Consider the following 16492-nt stretch of genomic DNA (forward strand, 5'->3'; position numbering starts at 1 on the left):
CAGGTCTGTTAGATTCCACAGCCAGCGTTTTCCAAGGTGTACTTTGTGAAAGTCTATCCCAGGAAACACTACATATACACACACGTACAAATATGCACATATACACAAACACATGTGTGTTCCATAGTAAAATCAATCCAGTAGAATCTTGAATATCTGATTCCAGAGACAATTCCAGAGACATGTTAGCATATTAAAAGCTCTAAGAGACACTTTAGGAAAGAAACTTGTCTATCTTGTGTAACCCAGGGTTTTCCCCAAATTAATTCATCATGGATCTTTTATTCCCCATTATACCACTAACAGACTGCAGAAATAGTGTTCTATTTCACACACTTGCCACACTATACTACTCAGTCTCTCAACCAGAGGAGGTCTTCAATGCCCAGCTCTCTGGGATTCTGTTCATCCCAATTCTGTTCATCTGTTCATCATCAATACAGATGTAAACAAAGAGAATGACCTAATCAAATTAGCTGGTGACTCAAAGTGGAGAAGAAAAGCTGCTATGCTAGATAACAAAATAAGGATTCAATAATCTGGAGTGATGGACAGAAGTAAATAATATAAAATCTGACAGGGATAAATGTAAAATCTGGAAGTTAGGTTAAAACAAAAATCAATAATATGAGTACAATTTAGGAGGAAGCTTGATTTCACAGTAGTTTGTGTGAGGAAGACTGGGGGGATTTAATGGATCATAAGTGCAATAAAAAACAATAGAAATGTATTCAGTGAGCAAGGAAGTACAGTTTTAAACCTGATGAATACAATGGTAATGTTCAAAGAGTGGCAGAGATTGGTATACATTCCTTGGCCACTGTGCTAGTCAGAGGGTGTCTGCAGCACTGTGATGTTCCTGGCAGCATGCTTCGGGCCAGGCAAGGAATGGCAATACAGAACCTATCCATATGATATTGGCTTAGATAATAAGGAGTCCAGCAGCAACCACTTTTCGAGCAATAGTAGAAACAACTCAAGCTGTTTAGTCTGGCAACAGTAGATTTGGGGTGGCTGTTGGGAGTGGATGATTATACTGGATGTTTTTTCATTTTTCTCTCTCTATTCATTCATTCTCCATTCTTCTCCGTCGTGTTTTGTATCCTAAGAGGATCCCTGTCCTTTTTTTGCCAGTGCAAGGCACTGGGGGAGATTAGAGGGTAGGAGGAGAGTGAGGTGGGTATTTATTCCCTTGGCTGCCTCCCTGCTGGCTTGCTGGGTGGCTCTCTCCTCCAGCTTCAGCTACCTTCTCTGATCTCAGGTAACCTTTACCTTCCCCTCGACCCCTCATGCTTAAGCTCCTGCTCTTGCTAGCTCTAGGGTGCTCCTAGGATCTGCTTAACCCTGCTCACATCTTCATAAATACCCTTTTATCATGCTCTCCTCAATTACCCTGCCTGAGTGTGTGATCTGCTTCCTGCTGTGGCCAGACTCATAGGATGCTGGAATGATTAAGATGATTATTTTTGAATATTTCAAGGGTTGCCATCTGAAAAAAGATGGAATTTAGACAAGAGAGTGGAAGCTATGGGAGATTGAATTCATCCACTCCTTTATTCACTCATCTAATCTTATTAAGCCTCTCTGATGTGCCAAGCATTTTGTTAAGGATGAAGCAGTGCTCTAACAGCTTATAGCAAAGTGAGTTAATCTAGGACAGAAATTGGGGAGGCCTCCCAAGAAAAGATCCAAAAGATGAGTAGGGATTAAAGGGAAAAGAAAGGAGAACCTGATCTGGATGCTCCAGGGAGAGGAATTTATATGTGAGAAGGCTAGACATGAGAGTGAAAGAGGTTTTTTCTAGGAGGTGAAAGATGGCTCCAGTTGGGAAGAGGAGAACATCAAGGCAAGAGGCTGAGATGGGGAAGGGCCAAACATGCAGAGCTGTTGTGAACACAGACTTTACCCCAAGGGCCATGGGAGCCCCTTGAAAGTTTAAAAGCAAGGGAGGCATCCAGTACGACTTTCTCTTTCCATCGCAGCTGGAAGGGAGCAAGAATGTCCAAGAATCAGAGCTGTTCAGATATAAATCAAACTTCCTTGCCAAGGAATGAGCAGCCAGTTCCTGGAAACAGGCAAAGAGAGCCTGGGTGACAGCTCCATGATATTTTCAAGTGGAAAACTGCACGTAGTGGGAAATTGGACTAGGGGGCATCTGTGGTCCTTTCTAATTCTATGAATTCTGAGGTACCTCTGATCTGCCCCACCATGTTCCACAGTGGGATAAAAGACATAGAGGTCTGAGAATTCATGCACCGTCACCCACAGTGGGCGGTAAAAAGGCATTCTCTTCTTTCTCAGCCCCTCCCCTTGGGCCTAGAAAACCAGATACAGGTCCAGACCTGAGCCCCTGGGAATACACAGGGCTTTAGTGTTTGTGTTCTTCTCACCCCAGCTGACACTGGAAAGGCACCGACCACAGTGAGTTCCAGAGAATGGCTCTGCCAGCTACCAACCTTCAGCCTGCTAATCCCTGGCTCTCTAGTTTAGGATATTAGGCAAGTTCACTATTTTTTTTTTCTTTTCAAATTAAACCCTACAAAAAGTAAGGAAGCCAACATCTCAGGTCCTGGGTCAGCATCACACTTTGGTCACAGTGGGGACTGAGCAAGGTCTGAGGGCCCTGGCGGCAGAGCCATCATCAAGCACAGCAGCCCTCTTGTTCTGGAACTCACCCTCAGGGACTGGGCAGATCTGTGTGTGATAACGCAGCTGTGTGCAAATGCCAATGCTGGGGCGATAATTATAGAAACCTTCTCATTATGCTTGAATGGGGACCAACACATGGCCCTGCCAATGAGGAGGGTGTGAGGCTGCAAAACTGGCACTGTTGAGAGCAAGTTGGCTTTTGCAGCCAGCACGGGCATCTGAGGTGTGCCCGAGAGCTTGCATGCCCGCTCCCTGTTGGCGAGTGCCCCTAGTGCCCACTTCTGATCTCCCACCTTGGTCAATGTTTTGTTCATCACCAGACTGCAATAAACAAGGCAGCTTTGTCAGTAGGGCTCTATTTTTCAGTCACTACTCCACTCACCTCCTGTTCCCAAGACTCATCTTCCTACCCCATGGCATCCTTCTCTCTTTTTTGCAGCCCTGGAATGGGTTCATGGTCTTTAACATTCTGTGTATAAAATAAGTTTGATCTGGGCAGTCCCTGCTCTCAGACTCCAATGACACAAGAAGTAGCCTAGCTTTCCAGGCACTTCTTTTTTTTTTCTTTCTTCTTTTAATAATGAATATGAAAACAAAAGTTTACTGAAACTAATGTCCACGCTTGTATAAATTCACTTTTATTTATTTGTTTATTTGTTTATTTATTTTTGGCTGAGCCACACAGCATGCAGGATCTTAGTTTCCTGACCAGGGATCAAACCTGTGCCCCCTGCAGTGGAAGCATGGGGTCTTAACCACTGGACGGCCAGGGAAGTCCCTAAATTCACTTTTTATAGGGCTGGTACAATGCTTGTAAGCAAGAATATCTGTATCCTACAACACTGAACATCTGTCTATCAAACTTGGAAAATATCCAGGCACTTCTTACAGCCTTGAATGAGAGTAGATGTACTTTGGCTAAAATGTTCATTCGCAAAAGATAATTGGAAAATCATCCATCTGCACTTTGAGTTGTAACAACTTTAACAAGAGCACTGGATAGGGCCTCCTGGTCCTGCCAGGGTCACCAGGGCAACAGGAGGGGGCCACTGGGGAGAAGAGGAGAAGGAAAGAAGGAGCTGATGTGGGAACGACAGCCATGAAGGAGAGAGCAAAACATAATGAAAGGAGTGTGCGAGGGTTTCATTTTCTTCATGGAAAATATGCTATTATCCAAAAGCAACTTCCTCTGCTGGCGTTTTTGCTTTTTCCAATAGAGGCAAGGAAGTGCAGTTTTATGTAACACATATAACAGGGAAAGTAGAATGGTGACCCTGGGAAAATTACAACATTAAAAGTAATAAGCCTGCTGTTGCCAATAAACTACACAGACACCATGCCGCGCTATCTTGAGTATAAAGGTGACATTTTTACAGTTATTCCTATAGTAATGTCTCCAACTGCAACTGCATTTTGAACATCATGCTTTCACACAGACAGTCTTTCTAGAGTTTGAGGATTTCTGAGGCTTCGTCCTTTAAGGCCTAGGTCAGGCATCCCCTTCTTAAGAAAACCCCGCAGCCTGGGTATATGCTCCCATAATCTCTCTCTCTCATAGAAATGATTTTATTTACATATTGGCTAATTGTTTACTTATTTTCCCACTCACTAGATTATGAGCTTCCTGAAGACAGGAACCACGTATTATTCATTTCTGAATCCCCAGTGTCCGTCAGTGCCTTGCTTTGTAAATGTTTGTCAAGCTGAATAATTAATAAGCCTTATTTCTTGTCTCATCCTTTAAGCCAAAGACACTAAAACTGTGGGGCCACTAAGTCAAATTAGATATACTGACTAATCCCTTCTAACCCCAAGATGCTGTAATTTTAGAACGTGCTGTTTGCTGCTTAAATCAGGAAGTGAATGAGAGGTTCGAAAGCAAGAAAATGGTTTGGGCTGGATGAGAATGTAAAAGGAGAGAAAAGAATTTCTCCTAAGCAGAATCCTTCATTTCAAAGGGTGAGGTGAAGTATGGCAAGAGTAGAATGGAATTTAGGCCAGGCATATACAATGATGCATGCATAAAATTATAGAAAAAACAGAGATATTAATTCTCATTTTTAACAAAGAAAAGTCAAGAATTGAAATCCAGAAGCTGTGATAACCAAATTCTGGGTGCAAGAAAAAACTGGAAGCCCTCCCCAACTTTTTTTCTGAAAATGAAAACTCTCACTTCATAAAAATAAGTTAAGAAACGAAGGTGAGGCTTGTTTCTGATCCACCAGAGGGCAGAGAGCAGAAGCAAGAAGAACTACAATCCTGCAGCCTGTGGAATGATAACCACATTCACAGAAAGAAAGACAAAATGAAAAGGCAGAGGACTATGTACCAGATGAAGGAACAAGATAAAACCCCAGAAAAACAACTAAATGAGGTGGAGATAAGCAACCTTCCAGAAGAAGAATTCAGAATAATGATAGTGAAGATGATCCAGGACCTCGGAAAAAGAATGGAGGCAAAGATCGAGAAGATGCAAGAAATGTTTAACAAAGACCTAGAAGAATTAAAGAACAAACAAACAGAGATGAACAATACAATAACTGAAATGAAAAATACACTAGAAGGAATCAATAGCAGAATAACTGAGGCAGAAGAATGGATAAGTGATCTGGAAGACAGAACGGTGGAATTCACTGCTGTGGAACAGAATAAAGAAAAAAGAATGAAAAGAAATGAAGACAGCCTAAGAGACCTCTGGGACAACATTAAACGCACCAACATTCGCATTATAGGGGTCCCAGAAGGAGAAGAGAGAGAGAGAAAGGACCTGAGAAAATATTTGAAGAGATTATAGTCAAAAACTTCCCTAATATGGGAAAGGAAATAGCCACCCAAATCCAGGAAGCACAGAGAGTCCCAGGCAGGATAAACCCAAGGGGAAACACACCGAGACACGTAGTAATCAAATTGACAAAAATTAAAGACAAAGAAAAACTATTAAAAGCAACAAGGGAAAAACGACAAATAACATACAAGGGAACTCCCATAAGGTTAACAGCTGATTTCTCAGCAGAAACTCTACAAGCCAGAAGGGAGTGGCATGACATATTTAAAGTGATGCAAGGGAAGAACCTACAACCAAGGTTACTCTACCCAGCAAGGATCTCATTCAGATTCGATGGAGAAATCAAAAGCTTTACAGACAAGCAAAAGCTAAGAGCATTCAGCACCACCAAACCAGCTCTACAACAAATGCTAAAGGAACTTCTCTAAGTGGGAAACACAAGTGAAGAAAAGGACCTACAAAAACAAGCCCAAAACAATTAAGAAAATGGTAATAGGAACATACATATCGATAATTACCTTAAATGTGAATGGATTAAATGCTCCAACCAAAAGACACAGGCTCGCTGAATGGATACAAAAACAAGACCCATATATATGCTATCTACAAGAGACCCACTTCAGACCTAGGGACACATACAGACTGAAAGTGAGGGGATGGAGAAAGATATTCCATGCAAATGGAAATCAACAGAAAGCTGGAGTAGCAATACTCATATCAGATAAAATAGACTTTAAAATAAAGAATGTTAAAAAACAAAAAAAGGAACGAAGGTGAGGCTTGTTTCTTTTTAGGATCAGTGACTCAAAGGAGTTAGAAACCACCGATGATCAATATGAAAAAGGCAATTTTAATTGGGTTTTTATTTTTTTAAAAAGAGAAATGTAAAACATTAGGCTCTTCTCAGTTATATAAAAAGAAGAGAGAACATTAAAAATTCAATAAATAGAACAAATAAAAAATATATATGCACTTTCCTATTTTCATTCTCTATTGTCCAAAGTTACAGGAATAAGAAAGAGCATTAAAAGAGGAAGAGAGATAGACAGGTTGGGGGGAGGCTTTAAATACAGTAACAGAAGAGAAAGGAACACACATGTAAACCCACATGGACATACAAACATAACTAGAAAAAGACACACCCAAATAAAGACCTGGATATAGGTTTCCATGGCTTAGAATCTCCATTTTGTGTTGTTTTAGAATAAGCTGGCAAAGCCTTTTTTTTTTTCTGTTGGAGCAAGTTGATTAACAATGTTTTGTTAGTTTCAAGTGTACAGCAAAGTGATTGTTATACATGTATCGATTCTTTTAAAATCATGTTTCATTTTTGACCTTCATGATCTCCATTCTTGGTTTAGGAGTTGAGACATGTTTGCTCTGTGTGTGTGTGTGTGTGTGTGTGTGTGTGTGTGTGAGAGAGAGAGAGAGAGAGAGAGAGAGAGAGGTAGAGACAGAGAGAGAGAGAGACAGAAAGATAATGAAAGGCTTTCTAAAGGAATCGACATAAGAAGTATGATGAAAACCTTCGTTCAGAGTAAGGACTATTTCAGGAAGGGAATATTTTGAGATTTTGAATGTACCCTTTCTCAAGTCTAGCTCAAAGCATATAGTGAGATAATCCCCTATAAATTAAAAAAAAATGTTTTAAGTAGAGCTAAGATTTCATGAGGCAATATATAAAACTTATTTTTCTATCTCTATTTGAACCAAATGGAAATCCTAATTTTATAAATGTCAGAATGGGTACAAGGCAAGTTTTGTATCTTGTGATTATGCAACAAGTGGCAAGGTGAAAAGGAGACTATCTCAGGAAAACCACACTTCGTCCTTGGAAAAAGAACAAAAGTGACTTTCTGCTGCCTCCTGGTGGCAAATAACTTAAATTGCAGAGACCAGCCTACAGGCATGACTCATCCTGTTACCGCCAAAGGCTTTGCAGACTATTTAACTTTGTTTTCAATACGTATTTAACTAATAAACCCTAATTTTGCTCAGAGAATCTCCCAAACTCAGTTTTCCAAACACTACTTGGGAGATGCAATGAGCACTATTCTAAGAGTATATTCTAAGGAATGTAGAAAGTGGGGTTATAGTTCTGGTTTTGATGCTGTGTACCCTTGATTCTTCTGGACACTGATTTCCCCAACTACTAAATATGAATGCTTTAGACTTTTCCTGCATAAAGGTTATAAGTAGAAATGAAATCACATTTAAAAGGTGCTTCATGCATTGCTGGGAGATTAAATTGGAATGAGGGTAGTTTTGGTGTCAAAAGCCTTAGAATTCTGCACACTTCTTGACCCAAGAATTCCACTTTTAGAGATTTATTTTAAGGAATTAATCAGGGATGTGTATAAAGCTTTAGCTGCAGGGACACATTCCTCCAATTTCATGACAGCAAAAATATTGAAAACAACCAAAAAGACCCAAATTAGGGGTTTGGATAAGTAAATTACAGTAGATCCATACATTAAAATTCTAAGCAACAGTGAGAAATGATGATCTGGAGAATTTTTATGAATATATGCTGAATAGTTTCCATATCAGTAAATGAAAAATCATGTAACAAAATAATATGTTCCGTATAATTACATTTTTGAATGAAATATGTATATAAAAAGACTGGGAAAATATGCTCTAAAATGTTATCCATGGTTATCTATGTTGGAGATAGGGATGGATTTAATTTTCTTATTTTTGCTTAACACTTTTCTACATGTATTATTTTTGTATAATAACTTTTATTATATTTTTCTTATTACAAAGGTTTATGAAATAAAATTTATAAGAATAAGGCATTTTTTATGCTTAGCTCTTGAATCAGGACACTATAATAATGAGAACTCAAATTCAAAACTCTGCATCTTTAAGAGCTTTGCCAACTGACATTTGTCCTTGTCACAGACAAAACACTTTTCTATTTATGTTTACAGCATTGAAAAATGCACAGTATCCAACAGCACAAGGAGGAAGATTTATAACAAAGCCCTTCATCTCAGTGCATGAGTATACCTGTAAATCATTCAACAGACTCACATTAAGTATAAGCCTCAAAGCAGCAGATGTATCAAACAAACAATAAAATTTGAGTGCGTCTGCACTATCTGCATCTTTGTTTCTCTGTGTAAGCATGAATGTCTTGCTAAACTCTCTGTTCCAGAGCCATCTCATTGTACATTCAACATATATTTACTTTGGGACTATATATTATCGGCTGAGCTTGGTACCGTGATTCTGGAAAATCAGGTTGCTGATGGCCTCTTGGAATCAGAGTCCTTGCAGACACACAACAATACCTCCAGCATAGTGTAGGTCTTCTATGTAATATAAAATAAGCAGAAGACAATAAATCTACCCTCAGGAAACTTATTTTCTTGTTAAAAAGAAAAAAATACACACGTTGAATGAGTAGGGGAAAAAATGCCGTCATCCAGCCTTTCAGTAAGATTTATTTAGAACTAATTGGTGATTCACAGTTTGCCAGACAGAGTGGAGAGATATATGATACAATTTTACAATATAATTCAGGGTCAATTAATGCCAAATTGTGTAATTTAGGGAAGGGGGAGAGTAATCTTAGCCTCCACAAAACTTGTTTCAGAGCTGGAAGGAACCCCCAAGATCATCTTGTCCAAATGAACCTGGTATGATTTTATAGAAGTGGCAACTAAATAGGTGGGAAGACTTCATAGTAGAAATAGAGCTTCAGATGGGATTGAAATGATGGGTGGAATTTGGTGGGGAAGAATGACGGACGAGTACTCTACCAGAGGAAGAAATAAACGAAGGATCTGAACTGAGCAAGGGTATAACCTATAAGTGCACCTAAGAGATAAGACCAGAAACTGAACATTTACCCACGGTCCAAACATAGAAAGGTTCTCTAATGATTCACAACCAACCCTGGGCATTAAGGAATGGAGCTCTTAAGGCCATTATTTTCCCTGAAAAGAAAGATGGACAGTAGATTAACAGCCCCAAATAGCTGCTCACCTTTATTCGTAAAAACAAACAAACGAGCAAACAACCTAAGGGTTAAACATAAAGTGAACAATCATTAAAAAAAAAACCAAAACTGTAGGCTGGGGGAAAAAGACCCTGCAGTTTTTCTAGCCATATGGATACTTCTAAGATGATGTTTTTGAAGGAGTCAAAAGAACTGCACATGAATTCCAGCTCTACCACTTACTATAGCACTAAGTCATCTCAGAGTTCTCAGTCTTTATTTATTTATTTATTTATTTTTGGGTGTGTTGGGTCTTCGTTTCTGTGCGAGGGCTTTCTCTAGTTGCGGTGAGTGAGGGCCACTCTTCATCGCGGTGCGCGGGCCTCTCACTGTCGCGGCCTCTCTTGTTGAGGAGCACAGGCTCCAGACGCGCAGGCTCAGTAGTTGTGGCTCACGGGCCTAGTTGCTCCGCGGCATGTGAGATCTTCCCAGACCAGGGCTCAAACCCGTGTCCCCTGTATTGGCAGGCAGATTCTCAACCACTGTGCCACCAGGGAAGCCCGGAGTTCTCAGTCTTGACATGACTTCTTCATCTTAAAATGGAACAAACATATTTCTACTTCTAGCCAGGATAGAGCAAGATAGACCAGATTTATATTCCTGCCTGAAACAATCAGAGAACCAGACAAAATATACGAAACAACTCTGTTCAAGTCACTGGAAATCAGACAGTAAAGGATAATTATCCCTGAGAGAGGGAAAGAAATGAGGTGAAACCTATGATTACCCCCAACTCACCAGGCTGTGGTGCAGGAAGTGGAACCCAGGCAGAGCCTGGTGGTCTTCCTGAGGTGAAGAGACAGAGCTGAGAGTACGGGGGGACCAAGGCAACTAGAGATAGGTGGGCAGAGTACCAGAGAGAAGAGAGGTGCAGAGAGAGGACTACAAAATCTGCAGAAGGTGACACTCAAGTACTTAGTAGAGTATTGATCAAAGCATGTGTGTGAAAAACCATCTGAAGCTGGGGGAAAAAACATGATAGAATCAGGAAGAACAGTGCCTGATACATTCAGCCAGGATAATGTGTTATCACCATCCAGGCTAACAAAAGTCATAATTTATGGGGTGTTAGGTAGAGTGCTCAGGAAGTTCTTGCCTCAGAAGTAGGGAATAATTAGTTCTCAACTGAACACTGCTCCAGACCTGCCTAACAAATCATAAAAGCACTACCTGAAAAGGTTTGACTCTTTTCAAATAATGTAACAGCATCCCTGAGCAAAGCTGAAGAATACTTACAGGAATACAAAAATATACAGAACCCAACAAGGTAAAATTCACAGTGACTGGCATCAAATCAAAGATTGCAAGGCATGCAAAGAAGCAGAAAAATAAGACCGATAACGAGGAAAATAATCATTCAATCAATTAATTAATCAAATTGAAAGTGTTGAAACTATGCTATTGTAAGATTCTTATACTGTATGTGAAGGGATATAGTGTCATGTGAAGGTAAACTGTGATAAATGAAAGAAGCATGGTATAAACTATAAAGCAGCTACTAATACAACAAAACAAAATTATAGCTAATAAGTCAACAGAGGATATAAAGTAAAATTTAAAAACAATTAATACAAAGAAAGCAGAAAAAGGAAAAATGGAAACAAAGATCAGGTGGGACAAATAAATAGAAAACAAACAGCAAGATAGTAGATATAAGCCAAAAAATGACAATAATCACAGTAAATGTAAATGGTCTAAAGATCCAATTAAAAGGCAGCTTGTCAGATTGAAAAAGAAAAGTTCCACTTATATGCTGCCGACAGAAATAAAATTTAAGTATTATAACACAAATAGGTTAAAAGTAAAAGGACAATGAAAACTAATCATACTAACACTGGCCAAAAGAAAGCTTTAGTGACTATATTAATAACAAAGTAGATTTTAGAGCAAGGAATATTACCAGGGATAAAGAAGGTCATTTCACAATGAAAACAGAGTTAATTCATCAGGAGGATGAATTAACAACCCTAAACATTTACTAACCTAATAAAACAGCTTTAAGATACATGAAGCAAAAACTGATAGAGTTATAAGGAGAAATAGACAAATACACAATTATAATTGGAGATTTTAAAAGCACTTCTTTCTTAATAATTAATAGAACAATACCATCAAGCAACTTTACTTAATTGACATTTATAGAACAATCCACTCAATAGGAGCATCAAAACATCTTTCTTTCAAGTACACAAGGAACATTTACCAAGAGAGACCATATTCCAGGCCATTACACAGTGTCAATAAATTTAAAAGTATGTAAGTCATACAAATTAGGTTCTCTAACGGCAATGGAATTAAACATCAATAACAGAAATATTTGTAACATTCCCAAATATTTTGAAACTAACATAACAAACTTTTAAATAACCTATGAATCAAAAAAAAAAAAGAAATCAAAAGAGAAATTATGAAGTATTTTGTACTAAATTAGAATGAAAACTCAACATATTCATAGGCTGCTGCCAAAGCAATACTTAGAAATAAATTTATAGTGCTAGATGCTTATATTAGAAAAGACAGTATCAGTCAATGACCTAAGCCTCCACCTTAAGAAACTAGAAAAAGAAGAACAATGTCAGCAGAAGGAGTTAATAATGATCAAAGCTAAAATCAATGAAATAGAAAACAAAAACAGAAAAGTAAATCAATGAAACCAACAATTATTTCTTTGAAGAAAAAAGTAAAATTGGTAAACCTCTAGCCAAACTGCTCAGGAAAAAGAGAGATAAGACAGAATTTGCCAATATTAGAAATGGAAGAGGTGACATTACAGATCCTATATATATTAAAAGGGTAAGAAGAGAATACTATGAACAACTTTATGCTAATCAATTTGACAACCTAGATGAAATGAAAAAGTTCTCGAAGGATATGAACTACCAAGCTTACTCAAGAAGACATAGATAACCGAAATGGGCCTATCTCCATTAAGAAAACTGAATTTCTGGTTAAAGGCCTTCCCACAAAGAAAGCTCTAGGTCCAAATAGCTTCACTGATAAATTCTACCAAATGTGTAAGGAAGAAATAATATCAATTTTATACAAACTTTTTCCAAAAATTTAAGGGGAGGGACTACTTCTTAACTGGTTCTATGAGGCCAACACTACCACCCTCTCGCCAAAGCCAGGCAAATACATAACAAGAAAAAAAAGTACAGACCAATATCTCTCATACTGCATTAACATAGATGCAAAAACTATAAACAAAATTTTATCAAGTAGAATCAAGCAATATATAAAAAAGACTAATACATTACCACTGAGTGATGTTTATCCTAGGGATTCCTTTTTGATTTAACATTTGAAAATCAAATGAAAATGTAAACAAACTTTAAAACATCACCATATTAACAAACTAAAAAGAAAACCAACACATGGTCATTTCAACAGAAGTAAGGTTCATTTGACATAATCTAACATACATTTCTGATAAAAACTCTCACCAAACTAAGAATAGAAGGGGGCTGGGAATTCCCTGGGGTCAAGTGGTTAGGGCTCTGCATTTTCACTGCCTAAGGCACAGGTTCAATCCCTGGTTGTGGAACTAAGGTCCCACAAGCTGCGCAGCATGGCCATTAATTAATTAATTTTTAAAAAACCAAATTTATTTCTCACAGTTCTGGAGGCTGTGAAGTCCAAGATCAAGGTGTTGGCACTGGGTTTCTCGATAAAGGGCATTGTGGTAGCCTGACAGCTGACTCTAAGATGGCTTCCAATGATTCTTGTCTCCTATATAAGCCCTTCCCCTGAGTGTGGGCGAGACCTAGTGGTGACTCACTTTTTACAAATGGAATTCTGCAAAAGTGATAGGATGACACTTCTGAGATTAGCTTATAGATGATTGTGACTTCCATCTTGCTTGCCCTCTCTTGCTCCCTTGCTGGCTTGCTCTGAGGGAAGTTGAGATGCCCTATGGAGAACCCCATGTGGCACAGAACTGATGGAGTCCCCCTGTCAGTAGCCAGAGAGGAACTTACGCCCACAATCAAACAGCCTGTGAGGAAATGAACCTACCAACAAACACATGAGTGAGTCTGGAAACAGATCTTCCCTGAACTCAGACTTCAGATAAAACAACAGACACAGCTAATACCTTGATCACGGCCTTGTGAGAATCACTGAAGCAGAGACATTCAGCTAAGCCATGTCTGGATTCCTGCAAGTATTTCACATGTAAGCACTCACCCAAGAGAAAAAAGAAAGCACGTGTTCATACAAAGACATGTGCATGAATGTTCATAGCAACTTTATCTGTAACAGCCTCAAAGTGGAAATGACTCAAGTGTCCTCAACAGGTTGATGTGTCAACATTGTCATATATCCATATGATGGAACGCTACTCAACAATTAAAAAAAACAAAACAAAACAATTAAATGGAATGAACTTTGATACATGCAGCAACATGGATGAAACTCAAAATAATTATGCTGAGTGAAAAAACAAAAGAGTATGTAGTATAAATTCTATTTACATACAATTTTAGAAAATGCAAACTAATCTATCATGACAGAAAGCAGATTAATGGTTGCTTGGGAGAGGGGTGGGAGGAGTGGCAGAGAGAGATTATAAAGCGGTACAAGAAAACTACTGGAGGTGATATATATGTTCACCTTCTTGATTGTGGTAATGGCTTCACAGGTGTGTGCATATGTCAAAACTTGTCAAATTATATACTTTAAATATGTGCAGATTATTGTATGTCAATTACACCTCGATAAAGCTGTTGAAAATTAAAGAAAAAACAATGATCATAACCCTTACATGAAAGGACTATTATGATGATGAACTGAGATACTGTATATGCGAGGGCTTCGGAAACAAACAGTACACAATGTGAGCGGCTGTTATTATCTGTGCTTACATCTGATCACCTTTGTTAAGTGTTGATGATAAAGTTTACTAACACACATTTTCACAAGATCCTTCTTGGCGTGTGGAGAGTATGTCACTAATGATTGCAGCATATATGGTGGTTTTAGTTTTTCTGAGCCTAGTTTGGCATCAATCAATAATCCATCACTTGTCAGGACATGACATACGTTAAATTTTTCTGTCCCTCAATCTTGACCCTTCCTGATGCTCTATGAGGGTAGCTCAAAGCACAATTGGGCTCATCATTTATTCAGCATATATAACACAGCTATTTAAAAATTTATGGCTGAGAAACAGATCATCACTGAGGTTAAAATAAAACACACAGAGTACAAGTTCCATTTTTCAAAAGGCTTATCCAATAAGTCAAACCAGAGAAAAGTGGCAAGTCTGGCTTTTAACTGCAGAATCAGGAAAAATATCTGTGCCTTGTCCAATCAAACATTTGAGGCCAAGCAAACTCCTTGGGAAAGCTTAAATTTTTTTATTACCAATTTATGCGTTCAGGGATGAAATGTTTCAGGAACCTCATTGCTAAGCCAGAGGAATCAATATTTTTCTGTTAACAGGCAAGCTGTCACATAAACAAATCAGCTGAAAAACCTCCATTTAGCAGCTCAGAAAAAAACGCCTGCTCCAGAGGCCTACCAAAGGCAGTTCTTTGCTGTATTTTGGTCTCATAAGCTCGGCCAGCAAAACCCTCATCAGCTTCTGTTCTAGTGAATATCTGTAACACTGTTCCACACCTATTTAGGAGATTCTAATTTTCCCTGCTTTCTAATATCTTGTAATTTGTTGATTCAAGAACAAAGCTTGTCTTCTCTGTTATTTGGGAAAGAGGAATTTGAGGCTTTACATTGGTTCCATTTATCACATCCTTTGTCTTTCTCCTGGAGTTACAGATGTAATAGATCATAAAGTCTCCTGGCAAGGCTTAGGTTATAACTTTTGAGGTTAGAGAGGAAAAGAAGACACTGAGAAGGCTTCTCATTCACAGAGCTGTTTCAGTGTCCCTCTTATATTTTGTTTTCACCCTTCTGAATCATAAAATAAGAGCAGTACGTTACCATTATTAAATGGAGATAGGAATGGATGATGTGAATTTATACTGCTGTATGCTGAATGAGTCTCTGACTTATCATCCAGGTATCCTTAGACCTACCCTCGCTTTGAACAAACTGAATAGTCGTTCATTCAACGAATACTAATTCAGGACTTCCCTGGCAGTCCAGTGGTTGGGACTCCGCACTTCCAGCACAGGGGGCTAGGGTTCGATCCTTGGTCGGGGAATTAAGATCCTACATGCTGTGCGGGGTGTGGCCAAAAAACAACAACAACAACAACAACAACAACAACAAAACTTAAATACTAATCCAACCAATTCTAAGTGCCAGGCATTGTGCTAGGTGCTAAGGATTAAATAACCTTGAAGGTGCAGTCCTTTTCCTGAAGGGAAATACCATGTGAATGTCAAGTATTTCGCATGTGAACTGTTGTATAAAATGTGATACACATACAACCTACAACCTTTTTAGAAACAATTTACTGCATAAAGCAAGATACTCTTCTGTGTGTGTATTCGTATGTGTGCTCGTGTGTGTCTTTTAGCTCTTTGTTACAGCACAGTAGTGATAAGGAGAAGTTTGTCAGGCAACGTTTATCAAAGATGGCTGTGTACCACCTCCATCGGAATCAATCACATGGAAATGCTTGGAAAAAAATGCACTCTTGGGTCCCATTCCAGTTCTAATGAATCAGAATCTCTGGGGTGTGAGGCCTGTGATTCTGAACATTAACTCTATTCCTAGCTAACTCTGTGCACATCAAGTTTCAAGAATGATCTCAGTTTTTAAAATGTGAAGGTAGCCTCTGGGATGTAAGGACAGAAACTCCTGGGAAAGACATATGAGCTTCGTGGTGCCAGTGGTGGCTCAGAGGCACTGCCCCCGAAGTGGCACTGCTGTGTTCCCAGAGCCGAACAGAAGTGTTTGCTGGGGGGATGTCTGCGCAGTAGAGAGGGGTGCTGGAAAGGAGAGGCTCAGCTACTGGGAAATGAACACTCGGTTCTCACCCTCCTTCTGTCGCCCCCAAATTTGTGTATCGGAACAGTCACTTCTCTGATAGTTACTCTTATTTTTTGAACGCAAGGCAAAAATCACAGACATACACTTTGACC

Source organism: Eschrichtius robustus, chromosome X (assembly GCF_028021215.1).
Source record: "Eschrichtius robustus isolate mEscRob2 chromosome X, mEscRob2.pri, whole genome shotgun sequence".
Classification (NCBI taxonomy): Eukaryota; Metazoa; Chordata; class Mammalia; order Artiodactyla; family Eschrichtiidae; genus Eschrichtius; species Eschrichtius robustus.